This window comes from Balaenoptera borealis, assembly GCF_965194805.1.
Source record: "Balaenoptera borealis genome assembly, chromosome: 1".
Lineage (NCBI taxonomy): Eukaryota > Metazoa > Chordata > Mammalia > Artiodactyla > Balaenopteridae > Balaenoptera > Balaenoptera borealis.
In genome coordinates, this window is record NC_138860.1 from 138,367,757 (window position 1) to 138,391,851 (window position 24,095).

Genomic DNA, 24,095 nt, shown 5'->3' on the forward strand with positions numbered 1-24,095 from the left:
AAATCCATGCACCGAAGAGGTAACAGTGTGAAATAGAGCTGGAAAGCGTATGTGATGTATTCGTGGTTGCTCATCAATATGTATAAATCATGTGTTCATCTTTTGTCTTAATATAATTCAACCAGGCCTTTTACTATTTCAGCCTCACTAATTGTTGGGCTGTGACCCTACTTTTTCTTCTGCTTCCCCACATCTGGAACCAGAAGGGGATCTTTTAGTCTTCCACTTCCTGGGGAGCCTTCAGAGGGAGTCACGCAGCCACCCGGAAAGGATGCTGCCGGCCGACACAGTGACTGACAGGCTGCCCTGGCTCAGTTATCACAGTGCTGATGCTGTCCATTCTAAAGGTACAGTACTGTGATAACTGAAGGATGGCAGCCATCTTGCCTTCCAGCAGAGGAGCTCTGTCGTGCCTGGGGAGGAAGACAGAAGATGAAAGAGGCATGTGAAACAGTGGCAGGGACCCAGAAACCCCTCTTACCCTGTTCCTGTATCATGCTTTTCCTAGAGCACAGGGAACGTTATTCCATCTGTCTTTGCCCTGTTTTGTGATATGAGACTAAAGAGGAGTTGGGTAGTCGTTTGCCTTGTTGTACTGAGCAGACATGTTATTAAGATCTTTTGGGACTTTTAAGAGACTGATTTGGGATAAGTGGGAAGTATGGATTAGTATCTCTGGAGTGGTATTCAGAGACATTTGTGCCACTTTTATAAACGTAAAAAGTTACCTGATTAAAATAGCTTGATGCTTGTCAATATTAGATGTTCAGAATGAAATTCAACTTAAACGGAGAAAAAAGCCCTACGTGTTGAACAGTATTCATATTATTGCACAAATAAAATTAAATCTTTGTGTTTAAGAGTGGATAGAGACATGTCATGTTTCTTTCCGTAACAAAATTTAGAATCTAGTCTAATTCAAAACTTGTTGAATGCCCATGTTATTGCTGCTGTCACCTTTACGTGAAAGTAAAATGTAAATAATTTTACTTGTATCAAATAATTAAGGACTACTCTGCAGTGACATCTAGAACAAGTCGATTTCAGAGAGATGAAGCTATAAAAATACCAGCCCAGCATTGGGTGTGCATAAAAGACCAGGAAATTTAACAGAGCACACATCTTCAGCCTGCATCCTTGAGAATACTTCTGGGGTTAGGGCAGGGGGTATTATAGAACCCAGGGTTTCCCACATCCCTCCTCCCTCAAGACTCCCGAGGAAGCTATACACATGGAACAGCAGCAAACAAGGGTCAGAATGCATGACCTGATTATGTGTTACATCACAGCCCGTTGCAAGGCTCAGGTAATTTTATGTAGTTCAGCCTGAGTGCCCTAAACAGAGACCTCTTAACCTCTTCCCAGGCTCATGTCTGTACCTGGGAACCTTCCCACCCCATCGATAGGAACTGGTTTAGGAACCCAAAGCCGTGGGCCAAAGAGAAAACAGAGCCTGCTGAGGTCAGGACCTGCTACCACAGGGCAAGAAGAGCCAGGGAAGGAAAAATTCCATGTGTGACCCTTTAATGAACAGAGACCTTACTCACTACTCAGCACAGCCCAGTTAAGGCCTTAAGCCCATTTTATTATCAAGTCCTTCACTGGGACAGAGTATGGAAGAAAGGGAACCGGAAGCGAGTAGGGAGGCAAAGTGTCGCCTTCTGTCCAGAGAGATTTGTTCTCCCCGCTCATCGTGCTCCTTTGTTGGTTTACACAGTCCTCTGACCTCTTCCCTCCCCTTCTCGACCCCAACGGGGCCGTTGCTGGAAGAACCCCTTGAGCCACACCTGGTTGGCCCTGAATTGCTTTCCACATAGCATTGACCACGTTATGGCCCAGGACCTTCACATGTCTGCATAACTCAGGATTTCTCCAAACTGCAGGCTGACTATGGTTTTGATTAGTTACAGGGGGGGGATGGCCCTGCCCAGGTGTGTATTAGATTACCAGTTCTGAAATTCCTTGGAGTTTCCTACTGCCTTAAACAGAAAAGGAATTTCTGACAGAAACCCTGGAAGAACTTCTAAGAAAGGAAAGTTCTGGGATTGGTGAATTCTCAACTTGATACACCCCTAACTTTTAGTGTTACAGCAGGTAGAAAAAGAGTGCTTCAGGGAGTGATGTGTTATGCAATCATTGGCCTTGGTGAGGATTTCACCACCTACCTTGATCTTCCTGTTTTCCCATTACTAGTTTTATAAAAATTCAGTTTTTATACTTACTGGATCTTGACCCCAAGTCCACACCCGAGCCCATGGGCTATCGCAGAGCTGAGTGTTGGGTGTAGTTTGGAGTCACTCCTGCATTTCTGCAGACAGCCCTACTGGGTCCCATTTCTTGTCAACAGGAAAGCCTGGGCTCAGTCTGGGGCCTGCCTAGGCCTGGAGGTCCTTGGCACTTTGGGGCAGTTCATAGATGTAAGGGGTTTCCAGTGGGTTAAGTGAGAAGTGATGCAAGCAAAATCTGATGAGGTTTTTCAACTGCTTTGTTTAAAACACACATACACACGATGTATGTTTGGTTGGTGTATTCTTCAGTTTAGGTATGTGAGAATGGGAAGACTGGGATTAAACATAGGAATATCACATGATCCAGCATTTCCACTTCTGGTTATACACCCAAGTGAATGGAGGCAGGTATTTTTGCACCCGTCTTCACAGCGGCATCATTCACGATAGCCAAAAGGTAGAAGCGACCCAGGTGTCCGTCGATGAATGTGGATAAAGTGTTTATACATACAACAGAATATTATTCAGCATTATTAAGGGAGAAAATTCTGACACGTGTTACAACATGGATGAACCTTGATGATAGCTAAGTGAAGCGAGCCAGGCACAAAGCAGTGTATGAGTCGCCTTATATGAGATTCCTACAGCGGTCAGAGTCAGAGAGCCAGAGGAATGGTGGTTGCCCAGCACTGCGGGAAGGGGGAAATGGGAAATTCACGTTTAACAGAGTTACTGGGAAGATGAAAGAATTCTGGAGATGGATGGTGATGGTTGCACAATGTGAATGTACTTAATACTACAGAACCGTATACTTAAAAATGGCTAAAATGGTAAATTTTATGTCTTATTTTACCACCACCACAACCAAAAAAAAAAAAAAAAAAAAGGCAAGGTAATAGCACTGTTGCAGGATTGAATTGATTGCTCTCTTCTTTAGACGGTCTTCAGTGTGAAGATAATTGCTGTTTCAAATAAGCAATTAAAATGTAATTCCCATGTCTTTATGCATTTAAAGTTCTCTAATCTGTAGACTGTTAGACATATGTCCAGGGTTTCTCACATAGCATAGCTTTAAAATTTTGTAAAATATAAAGAAAACTAAGTATAATAACAATGAAAGTACTAAAAGTAGAGTGAAGAAAAGGCCTCAACAGGAAGGCAGATGATGGGGCATCTCGTGCTGGCTTTATGCCTTTTCTGGTAAAATTGGGCAACTCAGTGGACCTTTCCGTGCCCTAGTTGCCTCATTTGCCTGCCTCTTGGGAGTAGTGGTAAAGATGAAATTTTGTGTGTGTGTGTGTAGTTTGTATCGTATGCATAATATATATGTGTGTGTGTGTATATATGTATGTGTATGTGTATATATGACCATTTTGATGACCAAAGCAACATTCAAGTGGCATATTATTTCTTAAAATGTAGAAATACAATGTCTGAAAAGATTTTAAAATAACTTTTAATATTTTAAAATAAACTTTTAATAAACATCCTAACTGGACTTGTCACTCAACTATTCCCAGCCTCATTAAAAGGAGTATTCTATAGCTTGCTCTTCATCACGAAAGATTTTTTTTCTATTTGTTATTATATGTTTAAATTTGAAAATAAGTAAAAGCATAGAGACTAGAAATAGACAGCAATAACCTTCTCTAAGGGATTGCATGTTTTATTAGCCCTGAGTAGCTTGCTCTTCATCATGAAAGATTTTTTTTTCTATTTGTTATTATATGTTTAAATTTGAAAATAAGAGAAGTAAAAGCATAGAGACAAGAAAGAGACAGCAGTAACCTTCTCTAAGGGATCGCATGTTTTATTAGCCCTGAGTAAAAGGCATCATTTGTGGATTGTATCTCCTTTATCACAAAGCTCTCACTTGGGCTCATGCTCTGGAAATCAGATTTTGGTGGTAGGAATGGCCCCCACCAGATCCCATGCAGTATTCTACCTTGATCATATCACACAGAGTTGGAGCAGAAAGCGAGCTCTGATCCCTGCCGTGCCAGTTTCAAATATTTTGCTATGCCTTGTACGTTCTGAGCTTCCCTGAATAACCAACCAACTATAAATATGCCACGAATTTGTCTGTACCGTTATTAAACTGACTTTTCTTCCAAATCAATTGCTTTCTGAGACAAGAAGATTCTTGTGTTTCTGTGCTTCATGTAGAGGATTTTTTCCCCTAAAAGTGGCTTCCTTAAAACTCTACATTCATATTCACAATTTATCCTCGCCAAACAGTTCATTTTCACCATTACCTGTTAATCTTTTATTACACAAGTTCTTCATTAAGCATGAACAAGAGTAAGGGAGGCACCAAAAGACCACTTTGTTTTTTTCTTCTATATCCAAACCATGATTATGAAGATTCCCATTGGAAAGGAATGCCAGGTACCAGAGGGTGTGACTGGAATATTCTCAGCTGGAGTTCCTTATATTTAAATTGGTTGAAAGGGTTTTGTGTTGTAATGTGTGCCCCTAATGTAATAGATGTTGAAACAATTCACATAATTGACATGGAGTGAAGTAAGCTGATGATATCTTGCTTTATGCATTTGGACTATTACTATACTTTTATTTTTCCTGAGATTATGAGGAGATGGATAGTTCTGTTAAAAAGTGGGAAGACATAGAGGACAATTCCAGTGTAGTGGGAAATTCATTTTCATTTTTTTGCCACTGTCTTTGTAAATGAAATTCCAGACATACTATTCAGACTGCAATTGCTTGTTTTTTTTTTTTTTTTTCACTTGAAAATGCATATCTTTGGACCAGGGATATCTTAGGGTCAGTGGGGGTAGCTGCCTAGAGCAATTTGCAGAGAAGACTCTTGAGGCCACATCTGGGTTCCACAGAAAGGATATATAACCACCTTTCCACGTCTACCTGTGGTCAACTCTCAGTGTCTGTCACTGGCATCAGATTGTGATGCAGGGGTACATTGCTGACACCTTTCCAGGTACTATAATATTTTTAGTATAGAGCTTTAGATCCTCTGGGAAGGCAGACATTCTCAAAAGTTATATTGATAGACTAGAATTCTGGGACGCTATGTCATTGAGAATCTAGACACCCTTTTTTATGGGGAGGGCAGCATGGGCTTCTAATTAAAATGTCTACCAGCATAATGTGTAGAATTATGCCTAGACATAAATCTTCCCGGCTTTATTATCATTCACTGATTTCTGTAAAATTATTCTAATACTATTCTAATACCATAAAATTTGCCACGCTTTAGTAAATGCATTTTGGGCAATCTTGCATAATTCATGTATGTAGAATTTTGTGTACATAATTGGGTCTAGTAGCTAGAAGAGGACTTCCTTCCTCCCCCCCCACCCTTTTTTTTTAAGTTGTCAGGATTATTTGCTTGAGATGAGTTAGTATTTGTTGAGTGCACGTGTACCAAGACTCTTGTTTCATCCTAATTCAAATCTTTGACGAAGAAGCGTTCTCCACATTTCATAACTGAAGAACCTGAGGAAGCTCACAGAGTCTTCAAGACACAGCTAGTAAGTGGTAGAGCAAGGGGAGAAGTCTAGAACAGAAAAAGTATGAGAAATTAAGTTAATGTAAATTCTGCTTTGCTTTTTTTTTTAATTAATTATTTATTTTTGGCTGTTTTGGGTCTTCGTTTCTGTGCGCAGGCTTTCTCTAGTTGCGGCGAGCGGGGGCTACTCTTCATCGCGGTGCGCAGGCTTCTCATTGTCGTGGCTTCTCTTGTTGTGGAGCACAGGCTGTACACGCGCAGGCTCAGTAGTTGTGGCACACGGGCTTAGTTGCTCCGCAGCATGTGGGATCTTCCCAGACCAGGGCTCGAACCCGTGACCTCTGCATTGGCAGGCAAATTCTTAACCACTGCGCCACCAGGGAAGCCTCTGCTTTGCTTTTGAATGTAGATTAGTAGATGAGGCTTTGAAAAGGAATTAGACCCAGCATATGTCACAGTGCTTTGAAACTTACACGGCACCTTCCCCCATCCACCATGGCTGCTTTCTGCCTTCTTGGCTGTACACTATAGTTGCCTTTTTATTTTTTGTTTTTTTGGCCACACCAAGTGGCTTGTGGGATCTTAGTTCCCTGACCACTGATTGAACCTGGGCCCTCAGCAGTGAAAGTGTGGAGTCCTAACCACTGGATTGCCAGGGAATTCCCTATAATTGCCTTTTTAAAATGAAAATCTGATCATGGCACAATTTTATTTTAAAACCCTCTGATGGCTTCTTTGATCCTCTTGGGATTAAGACTACTGTCCTTAACATGCTCCATGATTGTGAAGATTCCCATTGGAAGGGAATGCCAGGTATGAGAGTGTGTGCCTGGAACATTCTCAGCTGGAGTTCCTTATATTTAAATTGGTTCCCACCCACCTCTCTTGTCCCCATGTCTCGTACCCAGTTGACCGGCCCATCCTTTGTCCAGGGAATCAAGCTTCTTTCCACCTCCGGTGCATTTCCTTCTGCCTGAGACATCCTTATCATTCACTTCTCTTATCCTTCAGTCTCTGATTAAATATTAATTCCTCAGAGAACCCTTTCCTGACAGTTTCAACTGTGTCCAGTCCCATGGCACTCTGTGCTTTTCTTTCAATGTACTTATCACAGCTGAACTACGTAAATGTATGTGTTTGGGGTGTGTGTGTGTTTAATGTCTCATTAGATTGTGAGTTCCTTGAGGGCAGGAACCATGGCTCTATCCATTGCTATGTTCACAGTGCCTGGCACAGAATCTGCCATGTGGCTCACAGTAGAAATCTAACGTGGTATGAGATGCTGAGTGGAGTCTTTCCTGTTTTCTAAGAACGGGTGAGAAGAGGCCACAGCTTAAAAGGTGTTTAAAATCCCCACTCTTCTATGCTCAGAGAACTTCAGCTCTGTGGCCAGCATTTTCCTGCAAAGCTTTTTCAAAAGGTGCCATTCAGCAGAACCAACTCTCAGGTGACCCTTATCGCTTACGCCCATCCCGGTAAAAGAGGGCTGGGAGCGGGAGAGAACCTTCCTCAGAGAGCAGCGTTCCACTTGAAGCTCACCTTTTGTCTGAAACTTGGTGAGCCGCTAGCTATCCCAGAAGGAGCTCCCCACGCCCAGACTCTGCAAAGCTAAGAGGAGTGGGGAGAGGGAGGAAAGGAGAGATGGCGAATTGGGTGGGACCAGGATGTGAGTTTCTTGGACACTATGGTCAATGGAAGTGAATCTATAGAAGGTGGCTTCGGACTTAAGCCTTCTGGCTAATGCCTCACGGGAGAGCAGCTGCCACAACCCGTGAGTGGATCCCAGGAGTGAGCCAGGGGTGGTATCCCAAAGGACAAGCCTCTGGCCAGCCAGAAAACTCACCCCCACCAAGGTGGGATGGCTCACGTGGGACCCCTCTTTGGAACTGATGAAGAGGGGAGCCCCGTTTGATGCAGAGCTTTTTTGAAAGATGTCATTTCAGCAGAACCAGCCCTCAGACTCACTGTCGGTGGTCATGAAAGGAGCCAAGCAAGAAAGTAGTAAGCTCAGGGAGAAGAGGAGAGACGGGGGTGGGAGAGACCACCTCACTCCTCCACCCCAGCCCCTGGAGCCTCAGGCCTGGCCTCAGCTGGAGAGAAGTACAGAGCTTTGTAATGAAGATGGGATTAAAATCCTCATCAAAGTGAAACGCTTGGCAACTCAACTTGGTTAGAGGTCAATTTGAGGCCCTTACTACTCAAGAGGAAAAGGGAGCACAAAAGTAGAAGCTACTGGACATAAAATAGTTTCATGTTTTACTCTTCACTGAGTTGAAAATCAAAACAGTTAAAAGTATTCGTTAAAAGGATGAAAGGACTATAAAACATCCCTTCAGGGGCTTCCCTGGTGACGCAGTGGTTAAGAATCCGCCTGCCAATGCAGGGGACACGGGTTCGAGCCCTGGTCCGGGAAGATCCCGCGTGCCGTGGAGCAGCTAAACCCGTGTGCCACAACTACTGAGCCTGCGCTCTAGAGCCCGCGAGCCACAACTACTGAAGCCTGCGCTCCTAGAGCCCGTGCTCAGCAACAAGAGACGCCACCGCAATGAGAAGCCTGCGCACCGCAGCCAAGAGTAGCCCCCGCTCGCCACAACTAGGGAAAGCATGCGCGCAGCAACGAAAACCCAACGCAGCCAAAAATAAATTAATTAATTAAAAAAATATATCCCTTCAGATAGAAGTTTGCATGTCCGTGTGTCTTTCCCTAGTTAAGTTCCCTCACCCGCTGCTTCTAACATGTGAAGGAGTTGAAATGCCAGTTCAATCCTAACACTTCCAGCAGCCTGTTACCTCCCACTACTGTCCCCTCTCCCCTGTCCAGAAAGCAGAAGGCAATTTAGGCAATTTAGTGAGAAAGCAGAAACCAGTAAGGACATTTCCCCGTAACCCAACTCCTAGCACATTTGCCTGAAGGCACCGTGCATGAGGCTAGATGGGAGTTATTCAGTGTTACTTGTAGGTAATCATCCAGTGGTTTGAATTCCACATCTTTGACCGTTCTTCTTTGTCACTAATAGACTCATTAAGAGTATCTCAGTGCAGAACTAGGTGGCTTAAAAAACAAAAACAGAAACTTGTAGATGCGCCTGGCTTTAACAATGTCAGTCCTAAGAACCTGCTGTATATAGCACAGGGAACTCTACTCAATACTCTGTAATGACCTATACGGGAAAAGAACCTTAAAAAAGAGTGGATATATGTATATGAATAACTGATTCACTTTGCTGTACACAGGAAACTAACACAACATTGTAAATCAACTATACTCCAATAACAATTAAAAACAAAAAACAATGTCAGTCCTTACTAGACACCAGATTGTGGATGACTGACAGGGACCTACTTCCTAGCCATTAGCCCCATCAATATACTATGGAGAATGGGAACCCAAGAGCTCATTTGCTCCAGCATTTTTCACACTGTGGGTTTGAAATCGATTAAATATGTCTTGACCAGCACTTAAAAAAATAAAACAAGATAGAAAATGTCAGAGTGCATAGCATGTGGTAAGGTAATATTACTTCCTGAAACTTCGCAGTTGCCCCCTTGAGTGTATGTTTGTGAGTGTGTATTGGGACACAAATTTTTTTTTTTTTTCACTTTGGGTTTCAGTTCAGTTCATAAGTTATTGATCTAGATCATCTCACTATGTATTGCAAATTTTGGAAACTAAAGCCCAGAACGGTGAAGACACTTGTCCACGGTCGGTAGGAAGAGAGTAGGAACTCAGACCTGCATCTCAGTCTCTTGGTTAATGTTTCCCCTTCTTCTCACCAGCCCAGAGAGACTAGCAATAGTAATAGCTGATATTCAGTGAGTAATTACTATGTGCCAGCCGCTGCACTAAATACATCATCTTATTTCATAGGAAAAGGGGGTTGTTTGGCTTTGTGTTTTGTTTCAAGTAAATGTTAATGGCTGAACAGTGACTTAGTGCTATAAGCTGTGGCTAGAACAGATACAGAAGCTGTGAGTAAACATTTAAAGTTTTTATAGCAGTTTGACAGAATAATTTTATGTCTGTTGACTCTAGGAATAAAAACATTGACTTGCATTTTATGTCTTTAATAAATACTTTTCTAGCAATTCATTTTCATCGTATTTTATAAAAGTATCGGTCCATGATGGACTAGAAGTAAGAACAAACTGGTTCTTCTCCACAGATAGTTTGAGAAGCACTGACTTAGACCCAGCAAGGCCAACACCTTGAGGCCTCCGTAGTCCTTTTGAAGTGCCAGGTTGTCATAGATACCCCTGGAAGAGGCAGATTGCTGGATGCAAGCCCCCTAACAGCAGAGAAGGGGTTACTGTGTTATCTAGAGCCAATGCGGGACAGCTGCCCTTGTCTTGGGAATGACTAGTGGAAAAGGCACTAATGCCAATAAATATTCCAAAGCTTTCATTTACTTCAGAACTTGAGGAAGTGGGACTGATGGGGATGCTTTCCCCCTCTGGGAAAGCAGAAAGAGCTCCTTCTTTGTAAAGTTGCCCCATGAGAAAAAGTTCAACACAGAACAAATTAAATTCTCATTTCCCAAGACTCTCAGTCAGAGTGGTAAGAGCAGAGAGGATGCTACAGAGGTCTTTGGAAAACGAGGGCTCCATTAAAGGGAGCCTGTGGATGTCCTTGACATGCAGGCTCTGTAGAGGGAAGCACACTTCATAAATCCTGCTGGACTGCTTTTTGGCTGAATCCTAAGATTTGTACGAAGAACTGTTTTGAGTGAATCATTGTGTCTTTGTTTGCATCTTCTGGAATTCTGAAGACTGCAGCCAAGGAGTTAGCAAGCCTGAGCACTGGACTGAGCATTTAATCAGTTGAATGCTTCCTTATGTTTTCCTGGTTTGTTCTCATAACAAGTGACCTTCATCCAACTCCTAGCAACACATGATTGTGGAATGTTCCCTCCTGAGGAATACTGCCTTGTTTTTTCCTTCTGAACACACTGAAAATTCAGATGACTTTGTTTGGACAATGATAATAATGTAAGCTAACTGTACCTGCTGTGTGCCCAGTATTTTACATATGTATTATATTTTCCGTATGTATTTACTTAGTGTTTACATACTAAGTGTCCCAACAGCCCTGGTCAAATGGGGGCACAGGGGAACTAAGGCTTAGAAAAATTAGGTCACTTACCTGATGTAATTTGGTTCAGTCCTCAGCTTCTGCATTTCTATATTTCCTGCAGATTCATATCAACATCCTTGCACAAGTGAGACAATGCCAGAACTCTAAAGTCATGACATTTTCATTGATTCCTTCTACCTGAAAACAGTATCAGGGCCCGCTTCCTTTTGGTTTTGATTTCGAATACACACCACCTATTGAATAATTCAGGAGTGGAATGATGCATATATAATTATAGGTCCTGCAAACTCAGAAGTCCCCATGGTAATAATAGCTAGCATTGATTGAAGACTTTCTACATAACCTGTCCATGCAGTAATTTTTACCTGCATTCTCTTACTTCATCTCTTCACAGAAACCACCACCTTCTCCTTATCCCTATTTCTGCTTTCTTTTTTTTTTAAACCTTAACAAAATTTTTATTTTTTAAAAAAATTTTATTTTATCTTGGAGTATAGTTGATTAACAATGTTGTTTTTTTTTTTTAATAACTTTTTTTTTCTTCCCCTGTGCCTCGCTGCTTGCGGGATCTTAATTCCCTGACCAGGGATCGAACCCTGCATTGGAAGCACAGAGTCCTAACCACTGGACTGCCAGGGAAGTCTTTCTGCTTTATTTTCTTAACAGCACTTTTACATAGTCTGTTCACACTAGCATACTTCAATTTACTTAACTGTATTTATTACTACCTCTCCCCCACTAGAATGTAAGCTCCATGAGGGCTGTGTGTCTTTTTAGCTCAATGATAGAAGTCCCCAGCAAGTAGAACCCGGTCTGGTACATAATAGGTGCTCAAATATTTGTTGAATGAATGAATGAACCGTCACTATAGGTAAATATCACTATCATCACAAACTGAGGTTTGTGGTATTAAATAATGTGCTTAAATTGGAAGCAGTTACTCCTTTTTACTTCAAAATCAGTTTTGAAATGTTAGTGATAATAGCTTCCTTTCTCTGCTACATTGCAGGAATGAAAATTTTAACACACAAAAGAAGAGGTTGGTTTGGCACTTTAGATACCCTCCTTAGAGCAGATAAGCAGTGTGTATTTGTTAAATACATATATTGAGCCTCTCATCTGCAGTAGGAACGATAGCAAGTATTAAGGTAAATAAGATATCTTTTTCTTCTATCCTGTTGTGGTGCCCCCAAGTTTTATAACAGAGTGGAGGACAAGCTTTATATGAATGACTCGGTAACACAAGATAGCTTCTGATGAAGCAGTCGTGGGCTTCTCATGAGATAGAATTTCAGAGCTGTGAAGGGCCTGAGAGCTGTCTAGGCCAGCCTCCCCACCTCTCCCCCCAGATGCCAGATTGTGGACTCAGGTCCTCCTTCACGGGACAGCCTATTCCACTGATGTACAGGAGCATTGTTATTGGATGTCTGCACTGTCAGAAAATTCTTCGTACTGAGCCGAAACGTATCTTCAGGTAACTTCTCCCCATTGGTCTGCGTTCTGCTGTCCAGGGAATGACAGAATAAATGAAATCATCCTTTCACGGTCAGCCCTTCAGATACAGGTCTCTCTGTACTCCTCCTTGGGTTGCTCTTGTCCCAGTTCCTCAGACCTTCCGCCTGGCATCTTCCCAGCCATTTTCCCATCCTGCTGGCTCCTGCTGGCACACTCTCCAGCTTGTTCACGTACAGTTTGTGTCCTCCAGTGCTCCAGGTGTGCTGTCGGGGTGACATCCATTGTGATTTGGCAGCTGCACCACCCTGTTGACTCCTTCACACCCACGAAGTCCTTGAGTGTGAACTACTGTCGAACGCAAGGGGGCAGAAAGTATTGCACAGATGGAACCAAGGATTACTGATGATTATGAAAAGTAATGGTGATGTCTGTAGACACTCTGTTCTCCATTTCTTTGGGCACTTCTGCCACACCCAAGACAGTTATGATAAGAACAACTATTTATTGCATTTGGACTGTGCGTAAGACACTGTCCTAGCCACCTTACATATACTTCCTATTTAACTTTCAAAGCAACCATATTCATAGGTATTATGAAACCTTATGTTACACTTGAGACAGAGATTAGGAGAGATTAACTAACATGCTTAAGATCACATAGCTTGTAATTAGTAGAGCATGGATAGGAATCTGTTTGACTACAAAGAGGACAGGCTTAGCAATTCAAGGCTCCAAGTTTCATTCTCTCTGAAAAACATGCCCAGGAAGATACTTTAAAGGAGTTATGATATCTTCTTCCTGTCCTCTGAAGGAGGAAAGGATCCAAGTTATTGTGTTTCTACTCTCTGCCTGCCGTTCCATATCCGTTTATCTCATTTAGTCCTCAGGACAATTCTATGAGGAGAGCGCTGTTGCCATTAACCATTTGACAGGGGAGGAAACCGTGGCTCAGAGAGGATAAAGCTAGGTCACTCACATAGCTCCCTGAGCCCAGAGCCTACATGCTTTCTGCCGTACTATGCCACTTCTCAGAGAAGATTTTTAACTCAACCCTAACTGCCTCCCTCCCAGAGGGTCTCTGACTAGACTGCCATCCACCATGACGGTCTCCCCTCTCCTGTGCAGCATTACCAGACTTACTGACTTACCAAATTACCTAAGCGGAAACAAGAGAAAACCCTCACGAAATTAGATGAGCATTCACTCATTGGTAAAGGCTTCCTATATGCATATCTTTGAGCCAAGGATCAGCCTTAGAAGCAAAGTAAGGAGCCAGCTGAAGTTATTAGAGCTCAGCTCAGATGTGGCCCATCATGCTTCCTTCTCCAATTGTAGGACCCCATACATAAATCCATGGTGAGTGCAATGGCTGCTGTCAAGACCTGATCATTAGTGATGCTCACTTGAGGGCCATGGACCCACCAGCCTTCAGAGTGAATTAACTTACTTGCCAAATCACAGGTCCAGAAATCTAGAGACCACCAGTAAGAATCTTGACAAATCACATTACTAATCTTTGCATTTGCATGGAATGTAAGTGTTCACAAAATGCTTTTTACTAACATTATTCCATTTGTTCCTCCCACCAACCTGGTAACAGAGGCCAGGCAGGGGTTCATTGCTCTCTTTTGTGAATAGGGAATCAGAAACTCCGAGGGACTCAGAGACTGGCTCAGAGCCTCACGGTCTCTAGGGCAGAGCCCGGACACAGTTCATTCAAGCTGGGAATCCTGCCTTTGCACTCTTGCCCCTTCTCCCTTTACTCCTCTCTCACACTGTACCCCAAACTTCTTGTATGTCTCTGCCCTTGCCATTGGCCCATTAACTAAGAACAGGCACCGGCTCAGAACGAACTTCACTAGACCAAGCAGGGACTGCTCTTTTTCAGGCTTCACATCCCATGCCATCTGGTCACCCTGACTTTCTACAGAACAGATGCGATGGTTTACAGGTTGTCATCAATGTTCGCCATCACTTGGGAAGTCCAGTTGAGTCTGCAGCACTAAGCTGCCATAAATGTTCTTTTTCCCCAGGCAAGTGCCTGTGTATTAATCTTCATGTCACGCTAACCATTTGAAAAACTTACAACTTTACTTGGTTTCTCTAGGGTGGACAGTAAACTGAGAAATTGCCCTGGAAGCCAAGGCTTTCCTGTGGATTGGCTCAGGGAAGATCATCTGACCTAAAACTCACTCTGCGCTTGGCCAATGGGCAGAGGCTGCAATCTCCACACCATCCAGCTCAGAGTTGAAGCCTGCTGACCCCTACCCCGTTCTATCTCTAATCTAGCCTCCCTTCAAAAATGTTGTCATTTCAGATATGTTCTGTGATTAGAATCATATTGTATGTAACCTTTTGGAAATGGCTTTTTTCTACTCAGCATAATTCCCTGGAGATTCATCCAAGTCATGATATAGATTTTTTTTATACATATTTCCATACAAATACAAATATAAGATTTCTAGAAATTTCATGTAATGTCTGAAACATTTATATTCACATATTTCCATACAAATAACCCAATGAAAGTTTAGTATTAGTTGTTTTGTTTGTTTTTTTATACTGCAGGTTCTTATTAGGCATCAATTTTATACACATCAGTGTATACATGTCAATCCCAATCGCCCAATTCAGCACACCACCATCCCCACCCCACCGCAGTTTTCCCCCCTTGGTGTCCGTATGTCCATTCTCTACATCTGTGTCTCAACTTCGGCCCTGCAAACCGGCTCATCTGTACCATTTTTCTAGGTTCCACATACATGCATTAATATACGATATTTGTTTTTTTCTTTCTGACTTACTTCACTCTGTATGACAGTCTCTAGATCCATCCACTTCTCAACAAATGACTCAATTTCGTTCCTTTTTATGGCTGAGTAATATTCCATTGTATATATGTACCACATCTTCTTTATCCATTCATCTGTTGATGGGCATTTAGGTTGCTTCCATGACCTGGCTATTGTAAATAGTGCTGCAATGAACATTCGGATGCATGTGTCTTTTTGAATTACAGTTTTCTCTGGGTATATGCCCCGTAGTGGGATTGCTGGGTCATATGGTAATTCTATTTTTAGTTTTTTAAGGAACCTCCATATTGTTCTCCATAGTGGCCGTATCAATTTACATTCCCACCAACAGTGCAAGAGGGTTCCCTTTTCTCCACACCCTCTCCAGCATTTGTTGTTTGTAGATTTTCTGATGATGCCCAATCTAACAGGAGTGAGGTGATACCTCATTGTAGTTTTGATTTGCATTTCTCTAATAATTAGTGATGTTGAGCATCTTTTCATGTGCTTCATGGCCGTCTGTATGTCTTCTTTGGAGAAATGTCTATTTAGGTCTTCTGCCCATTTTTGGAGTGGGGTGTTTCTTTAATATTGAGCTGAATGAGCTGTTTATATATTTTGGAGATTAATCCTTTGTCCGTTGATTCGTTTGCAAATATTTTCTCCCACTCTGAGGGTTGTCTTTTCGTCTTGTTTATGGTTTCCTTTGCTGTGCAAAAGCTTTGAAGTTTCATTAGGTCCCATTTGTTTATTTTTGTTTTTATTTCCATTACTCTAGGAGGTGGATCAAAAAAGATCTTGCTGTGATTTATGTCAAAGAGTGTTCTTCCTATGTTTTCCTCTAAGAGTTTTATAGTGTCCAGTCTTATATTTAGGTCTCTAATCCATTTTGAGTTTATTTTTGTGTATGGTGTTAGGGAGTATTCTAATTTCATTCTTTTACATGTAGCTGTCCAGTTTTCCCAGCACCACTTATTGAAGAGACTGTCTTTTCTCCATTGTATATCTTTGCCTCCTTTGTCATAGATTAGTTGACCATAGGTGCGTGGGTTAATCTCTGGGCTTTCTATCTTGTTCCATTGATCTATGTTTCTGTTTTTGTGCCAGTACCATATTGTCTTGATTACTGTAGCTTTGTAGTATAGTCTGAAGTCAGGGAGTCTGATTCCTCCAGCTCCATTTTTTCCCCTCAAGTCTGCTTTTGCTATTCGGGGTCTTTTGTGACTCCATACAAATTTTAAGATGATTTGTTCTAGCTCCTTAAAAAATGCCATTGGTAATTTGATAGGGATTGCATTGAATCTGTATATTGCTTTGGGTAGTATACTCATTTTCACAATGTTGATTCTTTCAATCCAAGAACATGGTATATCTCTCCATCTGTTGGTATCATCTTTAATTTCTTTCATCAGTGTCTTATAGTTTTCTGCATACAGGTCTTTTGTCTCCCTAGGTAGGTTTATTCCTAGGTATTTAATTCTTTTTGTTGCAATGGTAAATGGGAGTGTTTCCATAATTTCTCTTTCAGATTTTTCATCATTAGTGTATAGGAATGCAAGAGATTTCTGTGCATTCATTTTGTATCCTGCAACTTTACCATATTCATTAATTAGCTCTAGCAGTTTTCTGGTGGCAGTTTTAGGATTCTCTATGTATAGTATCATGTCATCCACAAACAGTGACAGTTTTACTTCTTCTTTTCCAATTTGTATTCCTTTTATTTCTTTTTCCTCTCTGATTGCCGTGGCTAGGACTTCCAGAACTATGTTGAATAATAGTGGTGAGAGTAGATATCCTTGTCTCGTTCCTGATCTCAGAGGAAATGCTTTCAGTTTTTCACCATTGAGAATGATGTTTGCTGTGGGTTTGTCATATATGGCCTTTATTATGTTGAGGTAGGTTCCCTCTATGCCCACTTTCTGGAGAGTTTTTATCATAAATGGGTGTTGAATTTTGTCAAAGGTTTTTCTGCATCTATTGAGATGATCATATGGTTTTTATTCTTCAATTTGTTAATATGGTGTATCACATTGATTGATTTGCATATATTGAAGAATCCTTGCATCCCTGGGATAAATCCCACTTGATCGTGGTGTATGATCCTTTTAATGTGTTGTTGGATTCTGTTTGCTAGTATTTTGTTGAGGATTTTTGCATCTCTATTCATCAGTGATTTTGGTCTGTAATTTTCTTTTTTTGTAGTGTCTTTGTCTGGCTTTGGCATCAGGGTGATGGTGGCCTCATAGAATGAGTTTGGGAGTGTTCCTTCCTCTGCAATTTTTTGGAAGAGTTTGAGAAGGATAGGTGTTAGCTCTTCTCTAAATGTTTGATAGAATTCACCTGTGAAGCCATCTGGTCCTGGACTTTTGTTTGTTGGAAGATTTTTAATCACAGTTTCAATTTCATTACTTGTGATTGGTCTGTTCATATTTTCTGTTTCTTCCTGGTTCAGTCTTGGAAGGTTATATCTTTCTAAGAATTTGTCCATTTCTTCCAGGTTGTCCATTTTATTGGCATAAAGTTGCTTGTAGTAGTCTCTTAGGATGCTTTGTATTTCTGCGGTGTCTATTGTAACTTCTCCTTTTTCATTTCTGATTTTATTGATTTGAGTCCTCTCCCTCTTTTTCTTGATGAGTCTGGCTAATGGTTTATCAATTTTGTTTATCTTCTCAAAGAACCAACTTTTAGTTTTATTGATCTTTGCTATTGTTTTCTTTGCTTCCATTTCATTTATTTCTGCTCTGATCTTTATGATTTCTTTCCTTCTACTAACTTTGGGTTTTGTTTGTTCTTCTTTCTCTAGTTTCTTTAGGTGTAAGGTTAGATTGTTTACTTGAGATTTTTCTTGTTCCTTGAGATAGGCTTGTATAGCTATAAACTTCCCTCTTAGAACTGCTTTTGCTGCATCCCATAGGTTTTGGGTCGTCGTGTTTTCATTGTCATTTGTCTCTAGGTATTTTTTGATTTCCTCTTTGATTTCTTCAGTGATCTCTTGGTTATTTAGTAACGTATTGTTTAGCCTCCATGTGTTTGTCTTTTTTACGTTTTTTTCGCTGTAATTCATTTCTAATCTCATAGCGTTGTGGTCAGAAAAGATGCTTGATATGATTTCAATTTTCTTAAATTTACTGAGGCTTGATTTGTGACCCAAGATGTGATCTATCCTGGAGAATGTTCCGTGCGCACTTGAGAAGAACGTGTAATCTGCTGTTTTTGGATGGAATGTCCTATAAATATCAATTAAATCTAACTGGTCTATTGTGTCGTTTAAAGCTTCTGTTTCCTTATTTATTTTCATTTTGGATGATCTGTCCATTGGTGTAAGTGAGGTGTTAAAGTCCCCCACTATGATTGTGTTACTGTCGATTTCCTCTTTTATAGCTGTTAGCAGTTGCCTTATGTATGGAGGTGCTCCTATGTTGGGTGCATATATATTTATAATTGTTATATCTTCTTCTTGGATTGATCCCTGGATCATTATGTAGTGTCCTTCCTTGTCTCTTGTAACATTCTTTATTTTAAAGTCTATTTTATCTGATATGAGTATAGCTACTCCAGCTGTCTTTTGATTTCCATTTGCATGGAATATCTTTTTCCATCCCCTCACTTTCAGTCTGTATGTGTCCCTAGGTCTGAAGTGGGTCTCTTGTAGACAGCATATATATGGGTCTTGTTTTTGTATCCATTCAGCCAGTCTGTGTCTTTTGGTTGGGGCATTTAATCCATTCACGTTTAAGGTAATTATCGATATGTATGTTCCTATGACCATTTTCTTAATTGTTTTGGGTTTGTTTTTGTAGGTCCTTTTCTTCTCTTGTGTTTCCCACTTAGAGAAGTTCCTTTAGCATTTGTTGTAGAGCTGGTTTGGTGGTGCTGAATTCTCTTAGCTTTTGCTTGTCTGTAAAGCTTTTGATTTCTCCATCAAATCTAAATGAGATCCTTGCTGGGTAGAGTAATCTTGGTTGTAGGTTCTTCCCTTTCATCACTTTAAGTATATCATGCCACTCCCTTCTGGCTTGTAGAGTTTCTGCTGAGAAATCAGCTGTTAACCTTATGGGAGTTCCCTTGTATGTTATTTGTCGTTTTTCCCTTGCTGCTTCCAATAATTTGTCTTTGTCTTTAATTTTTGCCACTTTGATTACTATGTGTCTCGGCGTGTTTCTCCTTGGGTTTATCCTGTATGGGACTCTCTGCGCTTCCTGGACTTGGGTGGCTATTTCCTTTCCCATGTTAGGGAAGTTTTCGACTATAATCTCTTCAAAGATTTTCTCTGGTCCTTTCTCTCTCTCTTCTCCTTCTGGGACCCCTATAATGCGAATGTTGTTGCGTTTAATGTTGTCCCAGAGGTCTCTTAGGCTGTCTTCATTTCTTTTCATTCTTTTTTCTTTATTCTGTTCCGCAGCAGTGAATTCCACCATTCTGTCTTTCAGGTCACTTATCCGTTCTTCTGCCTCAGTTATTCTGCTATTGATTCCTTCCAGTGTAGTTTTCATTTCAGTTATTGTATTGGTCATCTCTGTTTGTTTGTTCTTTAATTCTTCTAGGTCTTTGTTAATCATTTCTTGCATCTTCTCAATCTTTGCCTCCATTCTTATTCTGAGGTCCTGGATCATCTTCACTATCATTATTCTGAATTCTTTTTCTGGAAGGTTGCCTATCTCCACTTCATTCAGTTGTTTTTCTGGGGTTTTTTCTTGTTCCTTCGTCTGGTACATAGCCCTCTGCCTTTTCATCTTGTCTCTCTTTCTGTAACTGTGGTTTTTGGTCCATAGGCTGCAGGATTGTAGTTTTTCTTGCTTCTGCTGTCTGCTCTCCTAGATTTTTTTTTTAACATCTTTATTGGAGTATAATTGCTTTACAGTGGTGTGTTAGTTTCTGCTTTATAACAAAGTGAATCAGTTATACATATACATATGTTCCCAAATCTCTTCCCTCTTGCGTCTCCCTCCCTCCCACCCTCCCTATCCCACCCCTCTAGGTGGTCACAAAGCACAGAGTTGATCTCCCCGTGCTATGCAGTTGCTTCCCACTAGCTATCTATTTTACGTTTAGTAGTGTATATATGTCCATGCCACTCTCTCACTTTGTCACATCTTACCCTTCCCCCTCCCCATATCCTCAAGTCCATTCTCTAGTAGGTCTGTGTCTTTATTCCCATCTTGCCACTAGGTTCTTCATGGCCTTTTTTTTTTTTTCCTTAAATTCCATATATATGTGTTAGCATACTGTATTTGTTTTTCTCTTTCTGACTTACTTCACTCTGTATGACAGACTCTAACTCCATCCACCTCATAAAATAAAATAAATAAATAAATACATTTTTTAAATCTAAGTGAAAATTTTAAAAAATTAATTAAACCTAAACTTAAAATTTTTTTCATTTAATGTATGGACTTTAGATAATAAACCAAAACAAAAATCTATATCAGGTGATTTTTGTTTTGGTTTATTATCTAAAGTCCATACAGTAAATGAAAAAATTTTTAAGTTTAGGTTTAATTAATTTTTTAAAATTTTCACTTAGATTTAAAAAATATATTTATTTATTTATTTTATTTTATTTTTGGCTGCGTCGGGTCTTAGTTGCGGCACACGGGATCTTTCGTTGTGGCGTGCGGGCTCCAGAGCGCGTGGGCTCTGTAGGCTCTGTATTTGTGGTACGTGGGCTCTCTAGTTGTGGCTCGCATGCTCAGTAGTTGTGGTGCATGGGCTTAGTTGCCCCGTGGCATGTGGAATCTTAGTTCCCCCACCAGGGATCAAACCCGTGTCCCCTGCATTGGAAGGTGGATTCTTAACCACTGGGCCACCAGGGAAGTGCCTCACTTAGATTTTTGATGGGGGTGTGTGTGCGTGTGTTTTTAATTAACTAAAATCTGTAGCCGAAGTTACAGAAGCTAGCTGTGCTACTTCCTAGCCAGGAGCCCTTGTTGATCGCTTGATCTTTTTGAGACTTGGTGTCCTCACTTTCAGAATGAGCATAATAATTAGAACTTTATATTTGACTTTTTAAAGTTTCAAGGAGGAGAAGCATCCATATTCCCCGCACTAATGCAAGCTTATTGTAAAGATGCAGGACAATGTCTTCTTTAGCCACAGGGTAACTCGTACTTCAAGTATTGGGATAAAGAGCAGGCCTTGTGCATTGTTTATGTGTGACCCCCTGTCATTCATATTATCCAGGAGAAAAGATCTGAATGAGTTGGTTGACTGATTCCAATATAGAGAACCTGTAATGGGCCCACACCAAACCCCTTGAAGGTGTCCTCTCGAGGTCCTCTTGTCAATGTGCTAGGGGAATCTATTAACGTCTCCATCTGGCCATCTGTCAGAACCAAGCAAAGATGCCTTGGGAGGTGATGCCCCTTTTGCAGGAGGTATTCAGCCTAAGGCTGATGGCCACATATCAGGTATGGGACACAGCAGAGAGTACAGCTGATCCCTGGCTTTAGTCCTTTGTAGATGAAGGGCAGATATATTTCATTCAGAGTAAAACACAAGAAGTCCCCATTCAGTCAATGTGCTCAGAAGGGTCTCTGCATTTGAAAGGTCCTTAAGGCTTAATGGACCCCCAACCAGGACAGCGTTTCACAAGATTTATAAGGAGCAGAATTCAACGGCTAAGAACACCTTTGGCCAACTATAAAGCCCTGTACAAATACTAGTGATTTCACAAAGTCATCTGATTTAACATGAATTCAGTGTCATCTAAGTAGCATTTTGGTTATGTTCCACTAGAAAGGAAATTTCTGTGTGTGTGTGTGTGTGTGTGTGTGAGAGAGAGAGAGAGACAGACAGACAGAGATTTTTTAAAATAAGTGACCCTGTTTTGTCATAGCTATTCAGGTTAAACAGGAAAATGAAAACACACACATACACAGACACACACACTCACACACACGTCTGCTTGTGTTTCTGAAAGGAGACAGCAGAGTTCAGTATAGAGCTGGAAACAAAGCCAGCTGGTTCCTCTGAAATCTCAGTGGGCAGGAACATACAGACTCCCATGACAGCTTCCGGATTTCTTCTGATAACAGTTACAAAGTGGCCAGCAGGTAGGAACAAAGGTCAGTCCAGGCACATCCCGGGTCCTGGGCTGTGATACAGTATCTAAAAACAAACATAAATCATTGAAAGCTTAGGAGTTCGGGCTCCTTCCTCCGACTCCACATTTGAGATGCAGAGAGGAACTAAATTACATCTTTGTATATTTAATCTAACAATTTTTTTCCCTTTTCAACTTTCAAAATAAGCCATTTCTTAGATCAGGCTGAGCCTGGGGAAATAAGAGTATCAACCCTCCCTGGGTTGAGCCCATCCCACTTGAAGACTGTAAATAGCTTATTCCACTTGGCAGGGGTCCTCCTCACCCTGGTAATGAGTAATTCCTGCTGGCTGCCACTGACCCCAGGCTGAAGCAAGGCCTTCAGGAGCACAGAAGGAGATCTGTGTGCTCCTTTGCTTCTTGGCTTCTGAACAGCCCAGCCCTGCCTGGAATCACTGGGCATTGACACTTTAGCGATGCCTGAGACCAGATTATAGATCTTCATTTTTCATGATGAATCCTACTGTTTTGATTTTGTGGATCTTGATAGGAATAGGAGCAGTAAGGTATATCTTTGCATATCCCTCCCCACCTTAGACCCCAAGTCCTGAGTGCCCCTTCACCACCTATGCTCCCTTTTATCCCAGTAATTGCCATATTTTCTTGTCTTTTATGAGTTTTCTGTCAGCTTCACTAAAACGTGAGCACCTTCCGGGCAGGGACAATGTCTTTTTTTCTTGGTCTCTCCTGCCCCTAGCAAAATGCCTAGCACATAATAGGTGCTCTATAAATGTTTATTGGCTGAACCTAGAAGAACCAGAATGCATCCATAGGAAGGTGAGCAGGGTCCATAGGAAGGGGGAGGCCCTGGAATCCAGGTCACACGAGGAACTAGGTGTGTGTGGTGTGTCGGGAGGTTGCAGTGGACAGGATAACGGATGCCCAAAGATGTCCACGTCTTCATCCCCTGAACCTGTGAATATGTTATGTTACGTGGCAAGGGAGAATTACAAATTGCAGGTGGGATTAAGGTTACTAACCTGCTGACCTGAACATCGGGAGATTATTGTAGATTATCCAAGTGCTCAATGTAATCACAGGGTTCTTATAAGAGGGAGGCAGAAGGGTCATGGTCAGAGCAGGGGACATGATGACAGAAGCAGAGATTGGAGTGACGTGGCCACAAGCCAAGGAACGCAGGCAGCCTCTAGAAGATGGACAGGCAAGGAACAGATTCTCCCCTAGAGCCTCCGGAAGAAACGCATCTCTGCTGACACCTTCATCTTAGCCCTGTGAGGCCCATTTCCGACTTCTGACCTCCAGAACTACAGGATAATACATTTATATTGTTTTAAGCCCACTAAGTTTATGATAATTTGTTACAGCAGCAGTTGGAAACTAATACAGAGGCTCATCTTAGTGGAAGGAACCTAACAGAGGGCATGAACCTGGAAAAGGAAATGTCCATGTGGGAATAGCTCAGTTAACATCCAAAGAGACCTTCGCAGCTGAATCACCATAGATCAAAATTAGTTGACAGTACAATCGGAATTGGTTACTAGCTCAATGTGTGCCACCTCTAGCCACCTAAGTAGTGAGTGTCTCTAATAACTCGGGAGAAGCCCTAGTACAGCTGCTGTAAAAGAGTCTGTCAGACCTGGGTTCGCGTTCTTTGCCGCCTGTAACTGTATGGTCTTCAGCAAGTTATGTAACCTCTCTAAGCCATAGTCGTCTTATCTGCAAACTGGGCACAAATCTGTCTCTTAATTAGAAGGGTTGATGTGAGGATTACATAAGATAACACATGTAATGTCCTTAACATAATGCCAGTCACATGGTAAACACTAACTGCTTTCTATTACTGCAAATATACATACAATCTTGTTTATAACAACAGTCTTTGAGGTACCACTGTACTCCTCACTGACTAGGTCATGTGTAGAGTCTGTGGTGAGAACAAAATTTCGAGAAGAACAACCAGGATGGTTAAAAGACCCTA

The 24,095-nt window shown here is 41.4% G+C and overlaps 1 protein-coding gene across 2 annotated transcripts in view; it reads left to right on the top strand.

Moving 5' to 3' along the window:
• Positions 1-24,095, top strand: part of LOC309612879 (uncharacterized protein) — an 80,724-nt gene that overhangs the window by 14,317 nt on the left and 42,312 nt on the right. Inside the window, exon 6 of one of the 2 annotated variants that reach the window (XR_014235388.1) lies at positions 143-4,347. The exons of the other annotated variant lie outside the window; for it this stretch is intronic. The gene's annotated coding sequence lies outside the window, so the exon portion shown is untranslated. Of the gene's footprint in view, positions 1-142; positions 4,348-24,095 lie in introns of those variants that run through there. 2 annotated transcript variants of the gene reach the window in all.